At 40.1% G+C, this 23325-nt stretch overlaps 1 long non-coding RNA gene across 1 annotated transcript in view; it reads right to left on the bottom strand.

Moving 5' to 3' along the window:
* Positions 1–5432: 5432 nt before the first annotated feature.
* LOC128627732 (uncharacterized) overlaps positions 5433–23325 on the bottom strand; it is a 30094-nt gene continuing 12201 nt past the window's right edge. The window contains exon 3 of the long non-coding RNA XR_008392034.1: positions 5433–5865. This is a non-coding gene — a long non-coding RNA (uncharacterized LOC128627732). The remainder of the gene's footprint in view (positions 5866–23325) is intronic.

Here is a 23325-nt window from a genome sequence, read left to right as displayed (position 1 = left end):
GACTTCAAAAAAAAGGCTGTAAAGAGAGACCCAGAAGGTCATTTCATTATACTCAAGGGAAGAATCCACCAAGAAGACATTAACATTGTAAACATATATGCACCAAACATAGGGGCACCCAAATATATCAAGAAAATCTTAGAGGACTTCAAGAAAGATATTGACAGCAACACAATCATAGTAGGGGATTTGAACACCCCACTATCAAAAATGGACAGATCTTCCAAACAAATTATCAAAAAAGATATTGTGGCATTAAACAACACCCTAGATGAAATGGACTTAACTGATATATATAGAGCCCTTCATCCCAAAGAAGCTAAATACACATTCTTTTCAAATGTACATGGAACATTCTCAAAGATGGACCACATGATAGGACACAAAAGGAGCCTCAACAAATTCAAGAAAATTGAAATCATACCAAGCATCTTCTCTGACCACAAGGCACTGAAATTAGAAACCAACCCCAAAGAAAAAAACCCAAAGCACCCAAAAACATGGAGACTGAATGGTATGCTATTAAACAACGAATGGGTCAAGAATGAAATTAGGGAAGAAATCAAAACATTTCTGGAAACAAATGAAAATGATCGCACAACAACCCAAAACTTATGGGACACAGCGAAGGCAGTCCTGAGAGGGAAGTTTATAGCAATACAGGCCTACCTAAAGAATATAGAAACATTTCAAACAAACAACCTAACCCTACGCCTGCAAGAACTTGAGGAACAACAACAAAGACAGCCCAGAGCAAGCAGAAGGAAGGAAATAACCAAGATTAGAGCAGAATTAAATGACATAGAAACTAAAAGCACAATTTTAAGGATCAATGAATCCAGGAGTTGGTTCTTTGAGAAGATAAACAAAATAGACAAGCCTTTAAGTAGGCTCATCAAGAAAAGAAGAGAGAGGACACAAATAAACACAATCAGAAATGAAAGAGGAGAGATTACAACTGATACCACAGAAATAGAAGAGATTGTAAGAAATTACTATGAAGAACTGTATGCCAAGAAATTTGAAAACCTAGGGGAAATGGAGCCATTTCTAGAAAAATACAATCTTCCAAAACTCAGTGAAAAAGAAGCAGAAAATCTAAATTCACCAATAACAGCAAAAGAAATTGAAGCAGTAATCAAAAAACTCCCATCACACAAAAGCCCCGGACCAGATGGTTTCACAGGAGAATTCTACAAAGCATTTAAGGAAGAGCTAACCCCTATTCTCCACAGACTATTTCAAAAAATTCAGAAGAATGGAAAACTCCCAAATTCTTTTTATGAAGCCAGCATCATCTTAATTCCAAAACCAGATAGAGACACAACAAAGAAAGAAAACTTCAGGCCAATATCGCTGATGAACATAGATGCTAAAATCCTCAACAAAATATTGGCAAATCGCATCCAACAACATATCAAAAAGATCATACACCATGATCAAGTAGGATTCATCCCAGGGATGCAAGGATGGTTCAATATTCGCAAATCAGTAAATGTAATACATCATATAAACAAAAGCAAAGACAAAAATCACATGATCATATCAATAGATGCAGAAAAAGCTTTCGATAAGGTACAACACCCATTTATGATAAAAACACTCAGCAAAGTGGGAATACAAGCAGCATTTCTCAAAATAATAAAGGCCATATATGAGAGACCTACAGCCAATATCATACTCAACGGGAAAAAACTAAAAGCTTTTCCACTAAGATCAGGAACAAGACAAGGTTGTCCACTTTCACCACTTCTATTCAATATAGTATTGGAAGTTTTAGCCACAGCGATCAGGCAAGAAAAGGAAATAAAAGGCATCTAAATAGGAAAGGAGGAAACAAAACTGTCACTGTTTGCAGATGACATGATAGTGTACATGGAAAATCCTATAGACTCTACCCAAAAACTCCTCAAACTAATTGATGAGTTTGGCAAAACAGCTGGTTATAAAGTCAATATCCAGAAATCAAAGGCATTTTTGTATACCAACAGTGAATCAGCAGAAGCAGAAATAAAGAGAAAAATCCCATTTGATATAGCAAAAAGAAAAATAAAATATCTGGGAATAAACCTAACCAAGGAGGTAAAAGTCCTGTATGCAGAAAACTACACAGCCCTGAAGAACGGAATCAAGGAAGACACAAACAAATGGAAACATATACCTTGTTCATGGATTGGAAGAATTAACATTATCAAAATGTCCATACTACCCAAAGCAATATACAGATTCAATGCAATACCTATTAAAGTACCAATGGTGTATTTCACAGACATAGAACAAACACTTCGAAAATTTATATGGAACCATAAACGAGCCCGAATAGCAGCTGCTCTTTTGAGAAAGAAGAACAAAGTAGGGGGGGATCACAATACCTGATATCAAACTGTATTACAAGGCCACTGTAATCAAAACAGCCTGGTACTGGCATAAAAACAGGCACATAGACCAATGGAACAGAACAGAGAGCCCAGAAATCAACCCAACTCTCTACAGTCAATTAATATTCGACAAAGGGGGCAGTAACATAAAATGGAGTAAAGATAGCCTCTTCAACAAATGGTGTTGGGAGAACTGGACAGCTACATGCAAAAAAATGAAACTTGAGCACAGACTTACACCATACACCAAAATAAATTCAAGGTGGATAAAAGACTTAAATGTAAGTCATAACACCATTAAAGTCCTAGAGGAGAACATTGGCAAGAAAATCTCAGATATTTCACGCAGCAACTTCTTTACTGATATGTCCCCTAGAGCAAGGAATGTAAAGGAAAGAATAAACAAATGGGATCTCATCAAAATAAAAAGCTTCTGCATGGCTAAAGAAAACAGTATTAAATTAGCAAGACAACCAACTGTATGGGAAAACATATTTGCCAATGATACCTCAGACAAAGGTTTAATCTCTAAAATATACAAAGAACTTACACGACTCCACTCTAAGAAGACCCCCAACCCAATTAGAAAATGGGAAAAGGACTTGAACAAACACTTCTCCAAGGAGGACATACAGAACATTCAGAGACACATGAAGAGATGCTCAATATCATTAGCTATCAGAGAGATGCAAATTAAAACCACAATGAGATACCATTTTACACCAGTCAGGATGGCTATCATAAACAAAGCAACCAACAACAAATGTTGGAGGGGTTGTGGGGAAACCGGGTCCTTAGTTCACTGTTGGTGGGAGTGCAGACTGGTACAACCATTATGGAAAACAGTATGGATTTTTCTCAGAAAAATAAAAATCGACCTGCCTTTTGACCCAGCAATTCCACTGCTAGGATTATATCCTAAGAATCCTAAAACATCAATATCAAAGAACCTATGCACCACAATGTTCATAGCAGCACAATTTACAATAGCCAAGAGTTGGAAGCAACCTAGGTGCCCATCAGTAAATGAATGGATCAAAAAATGGTGGTACATATACACAATGGAATTCTATGCTGCAGAGAGAATGAAGGAGCTACTACCCTTTGCAACAACATGGATGGAACTGGAAAGCATTATGTTGAGTGAAATAGGCCAGGTGCTGAAAGACAAATACCATATGATCTCACCTTTAACAGGAAGCTAAACAACAAAACAAACAAGTAAGCAGAAAAAAAAAACCCCAAAAAACAAAGACACTGAAATAGAGAACAAGGGGATAGTGACCAGAGGGGAGAAGGAAGGGAAGTTAAGGGGAAAAAGGGGGGAGGGATTTGGAGGAACAAATAGGAAGGACACAGGGACGAGAACTAAGGGGGGGGAGGAAATGGGAGGGAGGTGGGGAGCAAGGGGCAGGGGAGGCTGGGATGGGAAAAATAGACAAAAAACTGTACTTGAAAAATAACTAAATAAAATTAAAAAATAAAAAAAATAAAAAGAAAAAAAAAAGAAAAATAGGAATGTATAATTAACATTTAGGAAAATTTTTTTAAATATTTTTGTTCATAGTCTATTTATTATGTGAGCTACTACCTCATAGAAAGTTGAGTATAGCTATAGCTTTTTGAAAGATCTAATTTGAGATATTTGATAAAAGTTTGTGGACACTTAAAAAAAACCTTAATGTACTTAGTTGCAGCACCTTGACATACTACTGAGCAAATAAACCAAAGCCTTAAATGGATTTCACAATAAAAAGTTTCCTAATAAAAAAAAATTACACAGAGACTTTTATGGGGATTATATTAACTTTGTATGTTGCTTTGGAAAATATGGCCATTTTAACTATGAACACAATGCTTTGAAATTAGAAATCAACTGCAAAAAAGAAGTAAAGGAATCCATAAACATGGTGTATACACAACATACTACTAAAAATAACTGAGTCAAAGAATAAATAGAAGATGTGATCATAAGATATATAGAGGCAAATGAAAATGACAATGTGATATATCAAAATTTCTGGGATGCAGCAAACATTAATAAGAGGGAAGTTTATATCATTACTGGTGTATTTCAAGAAACAAGAGAAATGCCCAGGATGGTGAAAGAGTAAGTAGAAGCTACACTAACCACTTGCCAGAAACAAAATGGAATTACAACTAAATTATAGAAAAAATATTCTTGAATACCCAACTGAACACTAGCTGGACAAAGGGTTTATAACCTTGGACAGATGGAAGAGGCCACATCACCATAATATGGCATATAGGGAGTGAAGAGAGTCACAATATGTCTGGCTAGGCTCCCATGGGTGGCAGCTGAAGTTTCAGAGGGAGATTTCAGGAATGAGTGGGTTCCCCTGAGAAGCATGGGGTCTAAATTCCAAAATGGACTCCTGAGCCAAAAGCACTACATACACAAAAGGAGCCCAAATAACAAGATTATGTAAAGCAACAGGGTTTCTGAGAGACCCTGCTGGAGATAAAAAGAGACTCTTAAAGTACCAACACACAAAATTTCATTTGTAGCCACTTAACCTGGGCTCCAGTAGAGGAAGGGCAGAGTGCTAGATATATGAGTCTGGGGCTGGTGGCTCTTGGGACAGAACTGAAAAAAAACAGAGACTAGGATCATTACATTTAGTCATTCCTCACACTGCAGAGGCCACCTTTTTGAAGCAGAGCATTCCCCTCCAGGTGGTATCATGTGGAGGCTACTTTTCCCGCAAGTCCCCCCATCCGCCATGGATGAAAGTAAACACTACCAAGATGTGATCTGCTTGGGGAGGAGAGGTGACCAGTTTCCCAGAGGAAAAAGGCCTTGAGCCCATTCCTCCAGGGACTTTTATTGGGTTGTAATACACAGGAATACAGGGTGGCAAGGATCAAACAGTAGATAACATTTCAAAGAAATCTGAGGGCTTAATCTGAGTCAGTGTCTGTCAGGAAGGGGGTTTTACAGAAACTTTTAGTGTTTCCTTCTTGAACCCTTAACATATGAATGAAAACACTCTTAGTAAAGCAGGTTTCACGGGATTGTGAGGAATTCTTTCTTATGCCAAATTTATCCCAGATACTGCTCTGGCAAGGCAAGGAGCTGTGACCCTTCCCATCAGGTATTCAGGCTTAAGTAGATGAGAGCCAGGAAACACTTCTCCCAGAGGACATGGTGACTCGGGCTATGTCACATAGCCAGGGGGCAAAGGTCCATTGCTCGCTCTTTGTTGCAGGCCCCCAAGTCTTTCCATGATGGCTTCCCAAGTGATCATGTCTAACTTAGGTTGCTCCTTGCTGAGAGAGTACTTACCCATCTTCAACACTGACCATGCTTTGGGGGCAGGGAGAGGAAACTGAGGCAGCATTCACTGTCAGAGATAAGCTTTGTATCCTTTGGCTTGCATTCCAGAGGTGTCTCACTCATCCTTAGCCATGGGGGGTAGATTTACAATTCCTGAAACCAGGCAGAGTGGTCCACAACAGCATCAGTCTGAAAGAAAGCAATAATTCCACTCACATGGATTACTCTGCCCCACCTTGTGAGAAATAAGGAGCCTCCCAGACAAAAAAAAGGTTAAGGAGTTTGGTAACACCAAACCAGTATTGCAATAAGTCATAAAGGACTTAAAGAAGAAGAAGGAGAAGAAAAAGAAAAAAACAAAGGAAAATTGTTTTATAATAAAAGGTACTACAAATGCATTTATCAATAATTACCTTAAAAGTAAATGGCTTTAATGTTCAAACCAAGAGTAATAAGGTAGCTGAATGGATAAGAAATTAAGACCCATATATATACTGCCTCCAAGAGCCCCACTTCAGATAAAAAAAAACACACTCAAACTAAAGTAAATGGATAGAAATGCATATATCATGAAATATAAAAGGGAAAAAGTGAGGTATGAACACTTATATTTGATAAAATTAACTTTAAAACAAAGACTATAGTAAAAAACAAAGGATACTACAAAATGATAAAAGTAACAATCCCATAGGAGGATATAATCCTAGTGAACATTTACATAATCGACATAATAGCACCTAAATATGCAAAGCAAATCTTTTTGAACAGAAAGAGAAAGATCAACAGAAACATAGTCATAGTTGGGATTTTAATGCCCCATTGGTTTTAATGGATAGATCTTCCAGACAGAAAATTAACAAGAAGATAGAGGCCTTAAACTACATACTAGATCTAGTGGATTTATGACTTATTGCAGTACTGGCTTGATGTTACCAAACTCCTTAAACTTTTTCTTGTCTGGGAAGCTCCTTATTTCTCACAAGATGGGGCAAAATAATTCATATGGATGGGGATATTGCAAAATAAAGACAGTGAACTCATAGAGAGCAGATGACAGCTAAATGCCACCTCAGCTGACACTTATGTCATCTCTGAAGTTCTGGTGGAGAGAAGTACCACGTGGTTTTGGCCAGAGTATAGACCCAACAGCTTTGGTAGAAGAAGACCACATGGCTTTGAGGTGTTTCATTTGACCACATGGCCTGGGAAGCAGGAGGGACTTTGCCTGGAAGAAGGGTGAAAGAACTCTTTGCCAGTAAACCATGAGAAGGTGTCACATGGCTTTGGAGTAATTAGAGATTCTGCCTGGATAGCAACACAGCTGACAGTGCCAGCAGCCTGAAACACGGACATGTGCTTCTTTTCCTGAGTTATGGTACCCCAAACTAGGGCAGGGGGAGAAGGAAGTACCTACTGGATATGGTACCCCCTATCCAGGGGAGGTCAGGGGATGAAAGGATTGAGCAAAAAGGAAAAAGGACTCATGGACATGGATAAAAGTGTGGTGATTCTGGCAGGGTAGGGTAGCGGCATGCAGATTTAATAGGACTAAAACCTAATGGAGAAAAATACAATTAAAAATAAAATAAGAAAGAGATAGTTGTCTTGAGATTGGGAAAGTGGGAGCAAGGGGTAACAAAGAATAAAAGGGGAGTGGATAGAAGTGAGAAGGTAGAAACCAGAATTGTCCACAAGTTTATCTACACACTCATTGTCATTTGCTTGAAGATTTCTGCCTCCCAAGATAATCAGTTCTAGTCTTGTCTCACCTCCAGGGGAGGCTCACTTCTGGGTACTTCTGCTGAAGACTTTGGTAAGGAGTGGCTGCTGCCATCTACTATTATTTGCTTTGTTTAATAATACCAGCATCACCACGTATCTCAAAGCAGGGAGCCAGGAAAGTGAAAGAGCCAGGAAAATGAAAGAGCCAGGAAATGGGTTCTCCAGAACCCAAGATAGCAAGCACTCAGAGTTTTGTTTGTAGAGCTTTTTCTCAGAAGTCTGATCTTAAATCACCCCAGGGGAGACCTGGAGAAAGTGCAGCACACAAATGAGACTGGAATAAGAAGCTAGAGGAGAAGGCTGATTATCAGTGGGTGAATGCTCCCCTCTGGTGGACATTGTGGTTATTGTTGTCAAGTAGATTCTCTGCAAACTCCTAAATACAGCAGGATTTATAGGGCAAGGAGACTACAGGCCCTGGAATGATTCTTATCATTGTGGTTGATATGCAGCTTCAAAGATTCTTTTCTCAATGTTTTCATTAGCATATCAATTATTTCTTCATTGTGGGTAGGGGCTTACCCTTTGTGTGAGCATCTTTCCTCTGTCCTCCCTAGAGGTCCTCTATCTCCCAGAGCCCTAAAGACTGACCCTCCTGCACTCTGACAAAATTCCCTTGTCACCTCAGACATCATCCAGGCCATGAGGTATAGGATGTACATTACTTTAACAGGATTTATTTTTTTAAATGAACCATGCTGTTTTTATCTTTAGGTAAGACTGTCAAGAAAAAAATCTATCATTATTCCTAACAGAAAAACATTATGATACTATCCAAAATGAAGACCATCATCAAAATGCAGGGGTGTCCACCTTCAATTTAATAAAAATTACTACTTTAGGCTTGTCACAGAACAGAGGTCCAAGGGGGGCAATATTTGGCCCACTCAGGGATGCCAAAAACTGTTACAGAACAACAGTCCCCCCCCCAAGGATGATATACTAGTGCCATCCAGACCAACTACTGGGCTCATCTGTCTGCCACCAGAGAAAAGACATCTCTCAATGCCAGAGATTTGTAAAAAGGAAAGAAAAGGTTTATTTAAAGCTATAAAGACTTAAAGTAGTGATCCAATGTCCCCATTAAAATATCAAAGTCCTTTAGGATAACCACAGACACCCACAGGACTTCCTTCTCCCCCTGCTCTAGTTTGGGGTACCGTAACTCAGGAAAAGAAGCACACATTGTGTTTCAGGCCACTGGCACCATCAGCTGTGTTGCTATCCAGGCAGAATCTCTAATTACTCCAAAGCCATGTGGCACCTTCTCATGGTCTACTGGCAAAGAGTTCTTTCACCCTTCTTCCAGGCAAAGTCCCTCCTGCTTCCCAGGCCATGTGGCCAAATGGAATACCCCAAAGTCATGTGGTCCTCTTCTACCAAAGCTGTGGGGCCTGTACTCTGGCCAAAACCATGTGGTACTTCTCTCTAGCAGAGCTGTGGAGAGGGTACAGTTGCCATACTGGCAAAGCCCTGTGGTTCTTCTCTTCACCTGGCCAAGAGAGGGTCCTCACTCTGCCAAAACTGTGTGGCTCTCTCTCTGCACTGCCACAGCCGCGTGGTTCCGTCTCCTTCTCACATGGCTGCAGGAGGTCCCACTCTGGCAAAGCTGAATGGTACTCTTCCCTCACATGGCTGTGGGAGTCCTCATTCTGGCTGAAAATGAGTGGTTCTCTTCCCTCACATGACTGCATGTCTGCGTTTTAAATTCCCCTACCAGTCCTCCTTTGCAGCCCCATTTCTGACCCCTCCCACAATCAGTTACACCTGTCAGTATTCCTATATTTTCCAAGTTTACTGGGCTGCCATCATGAGCCTGGGCAGGTATGGCCCCATGTCCTGGACCCAATCAACTCCAAGGTCTCATGCAGGTGCTGTAACTCAGGGGACTTGCCCCCAGTTATGTCTTGGGTGAAAGTCACTTCCATCCCCCTGGCTCAGAGCAGGGCCACAGCTATCTAACATATCTATGCAGCCAGTTAAAGGTTAGATATGTTAAATGACCATGCCAGAGGTTAGCTGCAAAGCCTTTGCTGTACAAAACAGCTCTCAATGGCCCTGTTCCATATGTCCCTTCCCCAACTCACACCTGGGGGGCTGGGGGGAGGACATCTTAATATGTCCTGGACACCTTGAGTTCTGGACCCGGAACCTCATTCCAAATCCCTTTTTGGGGCCCCCCCTTTTTGATGCACCCTATTTCAGGCTGAATAATGAGTTGGTGTTTGAGATCCACAGACCTACCTCAATGGTTTTCCCCAGGATCTCAAAAACATCTCTCTATTCCTCCCCCAGCCCAGGGTCTTGACTGTCTATGCATCCTTATCTTTTCTTGAGTAACTCTCACCTCCATTTGTTCAAGCCTGTGCTGCACTTTTTGTTCTTTCCTGTGAGTCATATCCATGTCCCCAGCAAGTCCACTTCTCACATACATCTTGAGTCTCTCTTCTTGCTCCATCTCCCTGCACTACAGCAGCTCGGGTCACTGTATTCACTTCCCTTGGCCACTGCAGTATCTTTTTGACTGTTCTTCATGCTTTCATTAGTTCTGACTTAAAACTCATTCAACTTAATGTGGTCATGTTCATCTTTTAATAACATGGGGACTGGCAAAAATAATGCCCCTTTATATTACAAAATTATAAGCATGTAATTCCATAACATAACAATATCACACTCAAGCATACCATATGACATTTTAGGTGAAATGCTCAAAATAAAACTATAAATTATTACAAACATATTATTACACTACCAACCACACTCAAGCAGGCCTTATTTCTGCTGGACTCTGTGTGTAAGTTGTCATGATGTGTTCCTACAAAGCCTTTCAAAGTTTTCTTGTTACACTGTGAATAAAAAACAAACTCATTATGTGGATATATAAAGTCTGGCATACACTGATATTTATTTATCCATCAAACCCAATTTCTTTAACCTTAAACACTGCCAGTACCTGACACCTCATTTAAGAGCTTAGATTGGGACTTCCGCCAAGATGGAGGCATAGGTGGATGTGCCATGCCTTCTCACACAACCAAATTTAGAGACAACTAAATATTAGCAACAGAAAACACAGCCAGAACACGGAAAATTGAACTTTTCGGAAGTCCGTTAACAACAAATTCTTCAGCCTGACCGGTAAGGGGCGAAACCAGCTGCTGGTGAAGTGGGGTTGCACAGGAGGACTCGGTCAGACGAACTCACGCACTCGGAATCCAGGTGCAGGATTGGACTTACTTAGTGAGCGACTGAGCGAGCAACCAGGCGAGCGACCTCGGGGGAGACAGTGGGGCAGCGGGGATGCATGTTGACTGTGGTCGCGCATTTGTGCGCGGGTGGACAGGCAAGGGAGTAGGCGGTTGGACCAGGGCCCAGCGGGTCCCCACAGCAAGCGGCATTGGAAGGCGCCACCAGTTCCCTGCCCTGACCCCACTTCCACATACAGCGTCATAACCCAGCGACTCTGAGTGGCCCGGCCCAGGTGAACCACCTAAGGTGCTGCTCCTCACCCAGCTGTGAGAAACCAGCAGAGGGGGTCACCATTTCCCCACTCTGACCACGCCCCCACATACAGTGTCACAACCCAGTGACCTGGGAGTCCAAGGCGCCACTTCTCACACTTAAAGGGCCAGAACAGACCAAAAATAGCACAAGAAGATCTCAAAGCCCCAGAGCCAATAGATCTAAGCGATGAAGAAATAGCAAAACTCTCAGACGCACAGTTTAAAACATTGGTGATTAGGATCCTCACAGAACTGGTTGATTATAGCCACAAATTAGACAAATATATGAGGGCAAAACTAATTGAAATGAATGGAATTGCACAGGAAACCAATAGCGATGAAAAGGAAACTGGGACTCAAATCAATGGAGTGGACCAGAAGAAAGCAAATAATGGCCAAACAGAAAAGAGTCAAGAAGCAAGAATTCAAAGAAATGAGGAGAGTCTTAGGAACCTCCAGGACATCTTTAAACGCTCCAACGTCCGAATTATAGGGGTACCAGAAGGGGGAAAGGCACAGCCACCAGTGGAAAACTTATTTGAACAAATAATAAAGGAGAATTTCCCCAATCTGGCAAAGGAAATAGACTTCCAGGAAATCCAGGAAGCTCAGAGAGTCCCAAAGAAGTTGGACCCAAGAAGGAACACACCAAGGCACATCATCATTACATTAGCCAAAATTAAAATGAAGGAGAGAATCCTAGAAGCAGCAAGAGATAAGGGGACAGTCACCTACAAAGGAGTCCCCATCAGGCTGTCAGCAGATTTCTCAAAAGAGACTTTACAGGCAAGAAGGGGCTGGAAAGAGGTATTCCAAGTCATGAAATCCAAAGACCTACAACCAAGATTGCTCTATCCAGCAAAACTTTCCTTTAGAATGGAAGGACAGATAAAGTGCTTCTCAGATAAGATCAAATTCAAGGAGTTCATCATCACCAAGCCCTTATTATATGAAATGTTAAAGGGACTTATCTAAGAAAAAGAAGTTAAAGAAACATGAACAGTGAAAGGACAACAAACGCACAGTTATTAACAACCACACCTAAAACGAAAGCAAACTAGAAGGACAGCTAGATCAGGAGTGGAAACATAGAAATGAAGATCTCAAGGAGGGTTAGCAACAGGGGAGTGGGAGGAGGAGAAGGGGGGAGAAGGTACAGAAAATAAGTAGCATAGACAGTAGATAGAAAATAGATGGGGGGGCAAGAATAGCATGGGAAATATAGAATCTAAAGGACTTGAGACACATGGTCATAAACTAAAGGGGGGGTGATGGTGGGGATGGGGGGTAGGGTGGAGGGGAATGAAAGGGGGAATAGAACAACTGTAACAGCATAATCAATAAAAAAAAGAAAAAAGAGCTTAAATTAATTTTTAAATATTTTAAATTCTTATTCTAGTACAGTTGTCCAAATTTCCCCCATTGCTCTGACCTGCTCCACCCACCTTGTACTCCCACAGTCAGTGCTCACCCTGTTGTCCATGTCCATGTGTCATGTATAGTTGTTTTTTAATCCGGACCTTTCTCTTCTTTACTCCCATATCTCCCTTCCTTGTCCTCTCTTGTCCCTGTCGGTCTATTCTTTGTTTCCATGCCTTGGGTTCTATTTTGTTAGGTTGTTTGTTTTGTTCATTATTTTCCACTTATAGAAAAAATCATATTGTATTTGTCTTTTACAATGAAATACTATGAAACATAAAAAAAGAAGAAACTCCAACCTTTTGTGACAGCATGGATGGAAGTTCCATCCATGAGTATTATGCTAAGTGAAATAAATTGTTAAGAACTTTCATGTACTTGAACAACAATTAAAAAAGAACTTGAGCCCTGGCTGGTGTAGCTCAGTGAATTGAGCATGGGCCTGTGAACCACACAATGGGAGTTTGATTCCCAGTCAGGGCACATTCCTGGGTTGCAGGCCAGTTCCCAGCAGGGGACTCATGAGAGGCAAACATACATTGATATTTCTCTCCTTCTTTCCTTCCCTTCCTCTGTAAAGATAAATAAATAAAATCTTTAAAAAAAGATTAACTTAAAAAAAAGAACTTTTGAGGGAAGATGTCAGTGAGGTAGGTGGGAGCAGAATCCACTTCTCCCTGTGCACCTCACCAATGGCGCAACTGGTGAATTAAAGATGCCAGTCTGGTGCCAATGGACAGTAGGAGCCCAGCAGCACATGAAGGACTTGGGCTAGAGGCAAGGCAACTGTGAATATTGCAGCCCGGACCTGCCCCCAATCCTCAAAAAAACATAGGAAAAGAGAAAAGCGAACCCCAACCCCCCCTTAGTCTGTGGCATCTGGGAAGACCAGCAAACTTGCTTGGTGGGTTGAAAGTCAGTAGGAGGATTTTTCTTTTTCCCAAGCGAGACAATAAAACATGGAGCTGTGAAAGGTCCAGAAACAGACCCAAAGAGAGAACACAGGCTAACCCCAACCACAGAGAAACTGAGACAAATTTCACTTTGCCATTCTAGAGAACTTGCATGTTGTAGTTTATTTGTATTATTATTTTTATTCATTTTATTTTATTAGTATATTTTTATTTTTCATCTTTATGTTTAGCTCTGTTTGTTTTGTTTTTTTAATTATTTTATTGTTGTTCAAATACAGTTGTCTGCATTTACCCCCCACTACTCCCCCCCAACCTAGCCATCCCCCTCCCTCCCCTGATTCCACTACCCCTTGGTTTAGTCCATGTGTCCTTTATAATTGTTCTTGAAAATCCTTCCTCCCTTCCCCCCCCATTAACCCCTCCCACCTCGCCTCTGGTTACTGTCAAATTGTTCATAATTTCAATTTCTTTGGTTATATTTCCTTGGTTGCTTGTTTTGTGGATTAAGTTCCACTTAAAGGTGAGATTAATTGTTTGTTCAATTGCTTTGTTTGACTGGTTTTCCTTATTCCCTCTTTCACAGTGTATTTTAATTTCCCTTCTTTCAGTTCACTTGTGTTCCAATAGTAAACTACTCTAGGCCATGTATTTCCTATTCAAAACATATAGTTCTCATATTATTGTTGTTTCAGTATTATTGTAAATAATTGTTGATCCATACAATTGTAAAGAGTAAAAAGCACCCCTCCTGGATCTTAGCCCATTTCACTATCTTCCAGAGCTTTATTACTATTCTGGTTAACTCTATTATCTCACACACTGAGCTTATTTTCTACCCATTAATCTCACTATATCTCATCTGACCTTGCACAAGAGTTCTGTTTCCTGGAGTCAGCTTACAATCTGTCCTTCCTTTAACTAGAGTCTTATCTTTTTTCCACCTTTTATAAAAAGTGGCTAGTTGGGTGAAATATGACAGTTAACACTATACTTATCCAAAAGCTCTCCAATCTCTTCTCTACAAGTTGATACTGTAAGTCCCATAGAATATACTCCCACTGTCTTAATCCATTTGGTCTCACCCCTCCAACTGATCACTTAAAAGAGTAGATGGAAGCTGTTAACACCAGCATACCTCCTGGAAGAGAGAACCCACCAACAAAGGAACCACCAACAGATAATAATGGAAGAAAGTGAAGGAGTAAGTGGAAACCACACTAACTGCCACCCAGGACCAATCTGGAATTATAACTAAACTGTGAATAAATTACCCAGAATGAACAACTGAACAACAGTGAGAGAGAATCTGTAAAACCTTGGAGAGACAGAAGAACCAGCTTTGTCACAAACTTTCCAAAACCTGCACAACAGCATATGAACTATGGTCAGCAGAATGAAGATCAGTTGCTGCTAGAGAGAAGGATCCAGCAAAGAACAACCCAATAACAATCAAAACCCAAATATATCCAAAGAGCCATAAAAAATGACAGCCCAAGAGCAGAAAGTTCAGGAGATCAAGGAGACAGTACCACTGATTCATGTAGGTCTCCTACGAAAGAAATTCACACCATAAGCCCAGGTAGTCAGACAGGTCAATCTAAGAAGTTGAAGCTACCAGGAAGAGTCTCAAAATAATGCAAAGACAAAGAAACAAACCCAGAATAAAAAGAAAGGAAGAAGCCTAAGAAAGAGTGCTAAATGAAATAGAGGGAACTCAACTATCAGATATTGAGTTCAAAGCAATGGTTATAAGGAAGTTCAGTGAGCTCTAGAGAATTACCAAAAACTACAGGGAAACTACAACTAACTCACTGCAAACTATATCAACATGAAAAAGGAAATAGAAACTATCAACAAAGACCAAGAGGAAATGAAGAATATAATGATTGAATTGAAGAACACAGTAGAAGGAATCAAAATCAGACTAGATGAAGCAGAGGATCAAATCAGTGAGCTGGAAGACAGGCTAGAAAAAAACACCCAGAAAAAGCAAGAAAACGAAAAAAAGACCCTGAAAGAACGAAGAGGTGTTAAGTGTAACATGAAATGTAATAATATCCATGTAATAGGGATATCAGAAAGAGAAGAAGAAGAACAAGGTATAGAAAACCTGTTTGAAAAAGTAATGATGAAAAACTTTCCTAATTTGCTGAGAGAAAAACTTGCACAAATCCAAGAAACACAGTGTTCCAATCAAGAAGAACCAAAAGAGGCCCACTTCAAGACACATAATAATTAAAATGGCAAAATTCCAAGACAAAAGGAGAATCTTAAGGACAGTAAGAGAAAGACAGGAAATAAAATACAGGGGAGCCCCAATAAAACTAGCAGCTGACTTCTCAATGGAAACAGTCCAAGTCAGAAGGGATTGAGAAGAAATATTCCAAGCAATGAAAAACAGTCCTGCAACCAAGACTACTTTATCTACGAAGGCTCTCAATTAAAATGGAAGGCCAAATAAGGAGTTTCCTAGACAAAAGAAGCCTCAAAGAATATACTTCCTCCAAACTAACTCTGCAAGAGATTTAAAAGATCTGCTTTAAGTGAAGATAAAAAAAAATGAGAGAAAAAGGAACATGGGTATGAAAAAATGGCAATGAATAAGTACCTAACAATACTAGCCTTAAGTGTAAATGAATTAAATGCTCAAATCAAAAGACACAGAATAGCTGAACGTATAAGAAATCATGACCCATGCATATGCTTCCTACAAAAAAATCCACTTTAGAACAAAAGACTTACACAGATTGAAAGTAAAGGGCTGGAAAATAATATTTGAGGAAAATGGACAGGAAGATAAAAATCTGGAATAGTAATACTCATAACAGACAAAATAGATTTCATAACAAGAGCCATTAAAAGAGATCCAGAAGGTCACTTCATAACACTGAATGGGAAGAATGCATTAAGAAGACATAAATATTATAAATGAATATGCACTCAACATAGGGGCACCCAAATATATAAGGAAAATCTTGGAGTACTTTAAGAAGGATATTGACAGAAACAATTATAGTAAGGGATTTTAACACCTCACTGTCAAAAATGGATAGATTTTCCAAAATATCAACAAAGGTATTATGGCATTGAACAATGTACTAGATCAAATAGAGTTAGCATATATATAAAACCTCTCATCACAAAGATGCCAAACACGCTATTGGGAAATGTCCTTCCTGGTTTCAGAAGCTGTAACCCCCACAACAGTTGAAAAGGCCCATGGCTAGGGAACCTTGGGTTCATAAGCCATCAAGGAGACAAAACTTATCTTCCTGGCAGGGGCTCAGCTTCTGCCCCTTTACTTCATCTTGCTTGGCCACTGGAGGATGGTTGGCTAGTCAATGACAGGTAAGATTCTTCAAGGAAGGAACAACCTAGGAAAAGCACAGTCATGAAGGGGCAGTCAGGGAAGGATTTAGGAGATTATGGAGGAGAGACAAAAGACCCTCATCACTCAGCTTTGTCATAATCTGAGTTCTCATTTTATCTGTAAAACATCTCCTAATCTCTTGGCTGCCTTGTTTCCCTCAGCTGATTCAATGGGGAAAGCTGACGTGGAATACAGCCCTGTGCCAGAATCAGTGGTTCCTGGAAGGTGGGCAATCATGCCTGAGAAAGAATGCATAAATCCTATGAAACCTGCTTTGCTAAGAATGTCCTCAATATAAATGTTAAGGATCCAAACAAAAAATGAGGTTATTTCCCCAGGTTTTATGGACAATTAACATCACCCTGTCTACCAGACCCTGACTCAAAAGGACCCCTGTGATCGTACAAGTGTCATCTCAAAACCATACCTTCTTCCTTTGATATGCATCCCTATACAAGCTAAACTCAATAAAAGCTAATTTTGAGAGGGGCTCAAGGCCTTTATCCTCTGAGAGACTAGTCAGCCTTTTCTTCCAAAGCAGATAAATCTTGGTAGACTTATTCTCATCTGTGGTGGTGCGGAGAGCTCTGATGAACAAAGCTTCCTCATATCTGGTGCCCAAAACAGGGGCATGACAATTTGGGACCTTCATAGGCCACAGGCTATGAGCAATCATCCTAGATGGCACACCTAACAGGATGGAATAGCACTATGTCCCCTGTGGGGACAGAAATATTAGTACTGCATATTTTGGTAAGGCTGCCTGGTGTGTCACAGATAAGAAGAAAGGTTTATCTATTTCTACCCCTTGAGCAATTTTCTTTGCAATCCACTCCCTTGCACCTTCTTCCATGCACAGGAGTCCTGCTTTCTCTTTCCCAAGCATTTGCCACAACTTCCAGACACAACTCAAGCATTTAAAATCTTCGAGGGCATACAGCCCTGGGCGGCAGAGGAGCCAGCGACAGGAGGGACATTCTCAGCGCCATGTGCCACTGCCATACAGATGGGACTGGACTCCGAGGAGTCAGGTACGGGAGCAGGGACACTCCAAACCCGTGTGATGGCCCTGGGAAGCAGAGGAGCCAGCTATGGGAGCTGGGACATTCTCAGCCCCTTTGTCACTTCCATAGCGACAGGACTGGACGCTGGGGAGTCAGGTATGGGAGCAGGGACACTCCAAACCCATGTGACGGCCCTGGGCAGCAGAGGACCCAGTTACGGGAGCCGGGACATTCCCAGCCCCTGTGCCGCTGCCATAGTATGCATTCTTTCTCAGGCATGATTGCCCACCTTCCAGGAACCACTGATTCTGGCACAGGGCTGTATTCCACGCTGCCTGGGAACTTGAGGAGGCAGCTACTAAAGCCAGGACATTCAGCAGTGGTAGGCGAAACACCCAGGGACCAGTGCGAGGACAAGCTTGAGAGTAGGTAGAGACAGAGAATATCAAGAAACTTTAAGGAGTCTGCACCACTGAACTTTACAAGGATCATACCACAGAGGTTCACACCATAGAACCAGGGTTTCAGAACAGATCAGTTTCAGAGGCAGAGACTAACAAGAAGAGTCTCAAACAATGGGAAGACAAAGAAACAATCCCCCAGTGAAAGAAAAAGCACAAACTTCAGAAAGAATGTTAGATGAAATAGAGACTAATGAACTATCAGATAGTGAATTCAAAGCACTGGTTATTACGAAGTTAAAAGAGCTCATAGTGAACTACCAGAAACTACAGGGGAACTACAATGATCTCTCTGCAAACTACATCAACATGAAAAAGGAAATGGAAACTATCAGCAAGGGACAAGAGGAAATGAAGAATACAATTTCCGAATTGAAGAACACAGTAGAAAGTTTCAAAACTAGGATAGATGAAGCAGAGGACAGGATTAGTGAGTTGGAGAACAAGATAGAAAGCATCTCACAGAAAGACCAAGAAAATGAAAAGAGGCTCAGAAAGCATGGAAAGGGATTAAGAGAAATGCAAGACAATATGAAATATAATAATATCCGAATAATAGGATTACCAGAAGGAGAAGAAGAAGAACAAGGGACAGAAAACATATTTGAAAGAGTAATGAGAGAAAATTTCCCTGATTTGACAAGAAAAAAATTCACACAAATCCAGGAATCACACAGAGTCCCAACCAAGAGGAACCCAAGGAGGCCGACTTCAATACACATCATCATCAAAATGGCAAAATTGAAAGACAAAGAGAGAATCTTAAAGGCAGCAAGAGAGAAAAAAGAAATAACATACAAGGGAGCCCCAATAAGGTTAGCTACTGACTTCTCAATGGAAACACTCCAAGCAAGAAGAGAATGGCAAGAAATATTCCAAGTAATGAGAACCAGAGACCTACAACCAAGGCTACTTTACCCAGCAAGGCGCTCAATCAAGATACATGGCCAAATAATGAGCTTCCAAGACAAAAGAAGCCTAAAAGAATACGCCTCCACCAAACCAGCTCTACAAGAAATACTAAAAGGACTGCTTTAAGGGAAGGAAGGATAAGAGGGAGACAGGAACGCAGGTACAAAAATGGCAATGAATAAGTACCTATCAATAATAAACTTAAACGTAAATGGATTAAATGCTCCAATCAAAAGACACACAATAGCTCAATGGATAAGAAAGCATGACCCACGCATATGCTGCCTACAAGACACCCACCTCAGGACAAAAGACCATGACAGACTAAAAGTGAAAGGCTGGAAACAAGTTTTCCAAGCAAATGGACAACAAAAAAAGCTTGGGTAGCAATTCTCATATCGGACAAAATAGACTTCAAAAAAAAAAGGCCATAGAGACTCAGAAGGTCACTTCATTATACTCAAGGGAAGAATTCACCAAGAAGACATTAACATTGTAAACATATATGCACCAAACATAGGGGCACCCAAATATATCAAGAAAATCTTAGAGGACTTCAAGGAAGATATTGACAGCAACACAATTATAGTAGGGGATTTTCACACCCCACTATCAAAAATGGACAGATCTTCCAAACAAATTATCAACAAAGATACTGTGGCATTAAAAAACATCCTAGATGAAATGGACTTAACGGATATATATAGAGCCCTTCATCCCAAAGAAGCTAAATACACATTCTTTTCAAATGCACATGAAACATTTTCAAAGATAGACCACATGATAGGACACAAACAAGCCTCAAAAAATTCAAGAAAATTGAAATCATACCAAGCATCTTCTCTGACCACAAGGGACTGAAATTGGAAACCAACCCAAAAGAAAAAAACCCAAAGCACCCAAAATCATGGAGACTGAATGCTATGCTATTTAACAACAAATGGGTCAAGAATGAAATTAGGGAAGAAATCAAAACCTTTCTGGAAACAAATGAAAATGATCTCACAACAACCCAAAACTTATGGGACACAGCCACGGCAGTCCTGAGAGGGAAGTTTATAGCAATACAGGCCTACCTAAAGAAGATAGAAACATTTCAAATGAACAACCTAACCCTACACCTGCAAGAATTCAAGGAATAACAACAAAGAGAGCCCAGAGCAAGCAGAAGGAAGGAAATAACCAAGATTAGAGCAGAATTAAATGACATAGAAACTAAAACCACAATTTTAAGGATCAATGAATCCAGGAGTTGGTTCTTTGAAAAGATAAACAAAATAAACAAGCCTTTAAGTGGGCTCATCAAGAAAAGAAGAGAGAGGACACAAATAAACACAATCAGAAATGAAAGAGGAGAGATTACAACTGATACCACAGAAATAGAAGGGATTGTAAGAAATTATTATGAAGAACTGTATGCCAAGAAATTTCACAACCTAGGGAAAATGGACACATTTCTAGAAAAATGCAATCTTCCAAAACTCAGTGAAAAAGAAGCAGAAAATCTAAATACACCAATAACAGCAAAATAATTTGAAGCAATAATCAAAAAACTCCCATCACACGAAAGTCCTGGACCAGATGGTTTCACAGGAGAATTCTACAAAGCATCTAAGGAATAGCTAATCCCTATTCTCCACAGACTATTCCAAAAAATGCAGAAGGATGGAAAACTCCCAAGTTATTTGTATGAAGCCAGCATCATCTTAATTCCAAAACCAGATAGAGACACAACAAAGAAAGAAAACTTCAGGCCAATATCGCTGATGAACATAGAGGCTAAAATCCTCAACAAAATATTGGCAAATCACATCCAAGATTATATCAATAATATCATACACCATGACCAAGTGGGATTCATCCCAGGGATGCAAGGGTGGTTCAATATTTGCAAATCAGTAAATGTAATACATCACATAAACAAAAGCAAAGACAAAAACTACCTGACCATATATCAATAGACACGGAAAAAGCTTTTGATAAGGTACAACACCCATTTATGATAAAAACACTGAGCAAAATGGGAATAGAGGGAGCATTCCTCAATATAATAAAGGCCATATCTGAAACACCTACAGCCAACATCATATTCAATGGGCAAAAACTAAATCTTTTCCACTAAGATCAGGAACAAGACAAGGATGTCCACTTTCACCCCTTCTATTCAATATAGTACTGGAAGTTTTAGCCAGAGCAATCAGCAAGAAAAAGAAATAAAAGGCATCCAAATAGGAAAGGAGAAAACAGAATTGTCACTGTTTGCAGATGACATGATAGTGTACATGGAAAATCCTATAGACTCTACCAAAAAACTGCTTGAACTAATTAATGAATTTGGCAAAACAGCAGGTTACAGAGTCTATATCCAGAAATCAAAGGCATTTTTGTATACCAACAATGAATCAGCAGAAGCAGAAATCAAGAAAAATATCCCATTCGATATAGCAAAAAGAAAAATAAAATATCTGGGAATAAACCTAACTAAGGAGGTAAAACAACCTGTATGCAGAAAACTACACAGCTCTGAAGAAAGAAATCAAGGAACACAAAAACAAATGGAAACATATACCTTGTTCATGGGTTGGAAGAATTAACATCATCAAAATGTCCATATCCAAAGCAATATACACGTTCAATGCAATACCTATTAAAGTACCAATGGCATATTTCACAGACATAGATCAAACACTTCAAAAATTTATATGGAGCCATAAATGACCCCGAAGAGCAGCTGCACTTTTGAGAAAGAAGAACAAAGTAGGAGGGATCACAATACCTGATATCAAACTGTATTACAAGGCCACTGTAATCAAAACAGCCTGGTACTGGTATAAAAACAGGCACATAGACCAATGGAACAGAACAGAGAGCCCAGAAATCAACCCAATTCTCTACAGTCAATTAATATTTGACAAAGGGGGCAGTAACATAAAATGGTGTAAAGAGAGCCTCTTCAACAAATGGTGCTGGGAGAACTGGACAGCTACGTGCAAAAAAATGAAACTTGAGCACCGACTTACACCATACACCAAAATACATTCAAGATGGATAAAAGACTTAAGTATAAGCCATGACACCATTAAAGTCCTAGAGGAGAACATCGGCAAGAAAATATCAGATATTTCACGCAGCAACTTTTTTACTGATATGTCCCCTAGGGCAAGGAATATAAAGGAAAGAATAAACAAATGGGATCTCATCAAAATAAAAAGCTTCTGTGTGGCTAAAGCAAACAGTATTAAGTTAGCAAGACAACCAACTTTGTGGGAAAACATATTTGCCAACGATACCTCAGACAAAGGTATAATCTCCAAAATATACCAAGAACTGACATGACTCCACCCTAAGAAGACACCCAACCCAATTAAAAAATGGGAAAAGGACTTGAACAGACATTTCTCCATGGAGGACATACAGAACATCCAGAGACACATGAAGAGATGCTCAATATCGTTAGCTATCAGAGAGATGCAAATTAAAACCACAATGAGATACCACTTTACACCAGTCAGGATGGCTATCATAAACAAAGCAACAGACAACAAATGTTGGAGAGGGTGTGGGGAAAAGGGGACCTTAGTTCACTGTTGGTGGGATTGCAGACTGGTACAATCATTATGGAAAACAGTATGGAATTTTCTCAGAAAAATAAAAATGGACCTGCCTTTTGACCCAGCAATTCCACTGCTAGGATTATATCCTAAGAATCCTAAAACATCAATCTGAAAGGACCTATGCACCACAATGTTCATAGCAGCACAATTTACAATAGCCAAGAGTTGGAAGCAACCTAGGTGCCTGTCAGTAAATTAAGGATAAAAAAATTGTGGTACATATACACAATGGAATTCTATGCTGCAGAGAGAAAGAAGAAGCTACTACCTTTTGCAACAACATGGATGGAACTGGAAAGCATTATGCTGAGTTAAATAAGCCAGGTGCTGAAAGTCAAATACCATATGATCTTTCCTTTAACAGGAAGCTAAATAACAAAACAAACAAGCAAGCAAGAAAAAAAAACCCAAAGACACTGAAATAGAAAACAAGGGGACAGTAACTAGAGGGGAGAGGGAAGGGAAGCTAAGGGACAAGTGGGGAGGGATTTGGAGGAACAAATAGGAAGGACATAGGGACCAGAACTAATGGGGGTGGAAATGGGAGGGAGGTGGGGAGCAAGGGGCGGGTGAGGCTGCGATGGGAGAAATAGACAAACATCTGTACTTGAAAAATAACTAAATATAATTAATTAAAAGTTGTAAAAAAAATCTTCTAGGGCACTCA

This window comes from Artibeus jamaicensis, unplaced genomic scaffold (genome assembly GCF_021234435.1).
Source record: "Artibeus jamaicensis isolate MK-2021 breed Jamaican fruit bat unplaced genomic scaffold, CSHL_Jam_final contig_135, whole genome shotgun sequence".
NCBI lineage: Eukaryota > Metazoa > Chordata > Mammalia > Chiroptera > Phyllostomidae > Artibeus > Artibeus jamaicensis.
The sequence above is the reverse complement of the archived record's forward strand: the minus strand, read 5'-3'. Positions and strand labels throughout refer to the sequence as shown.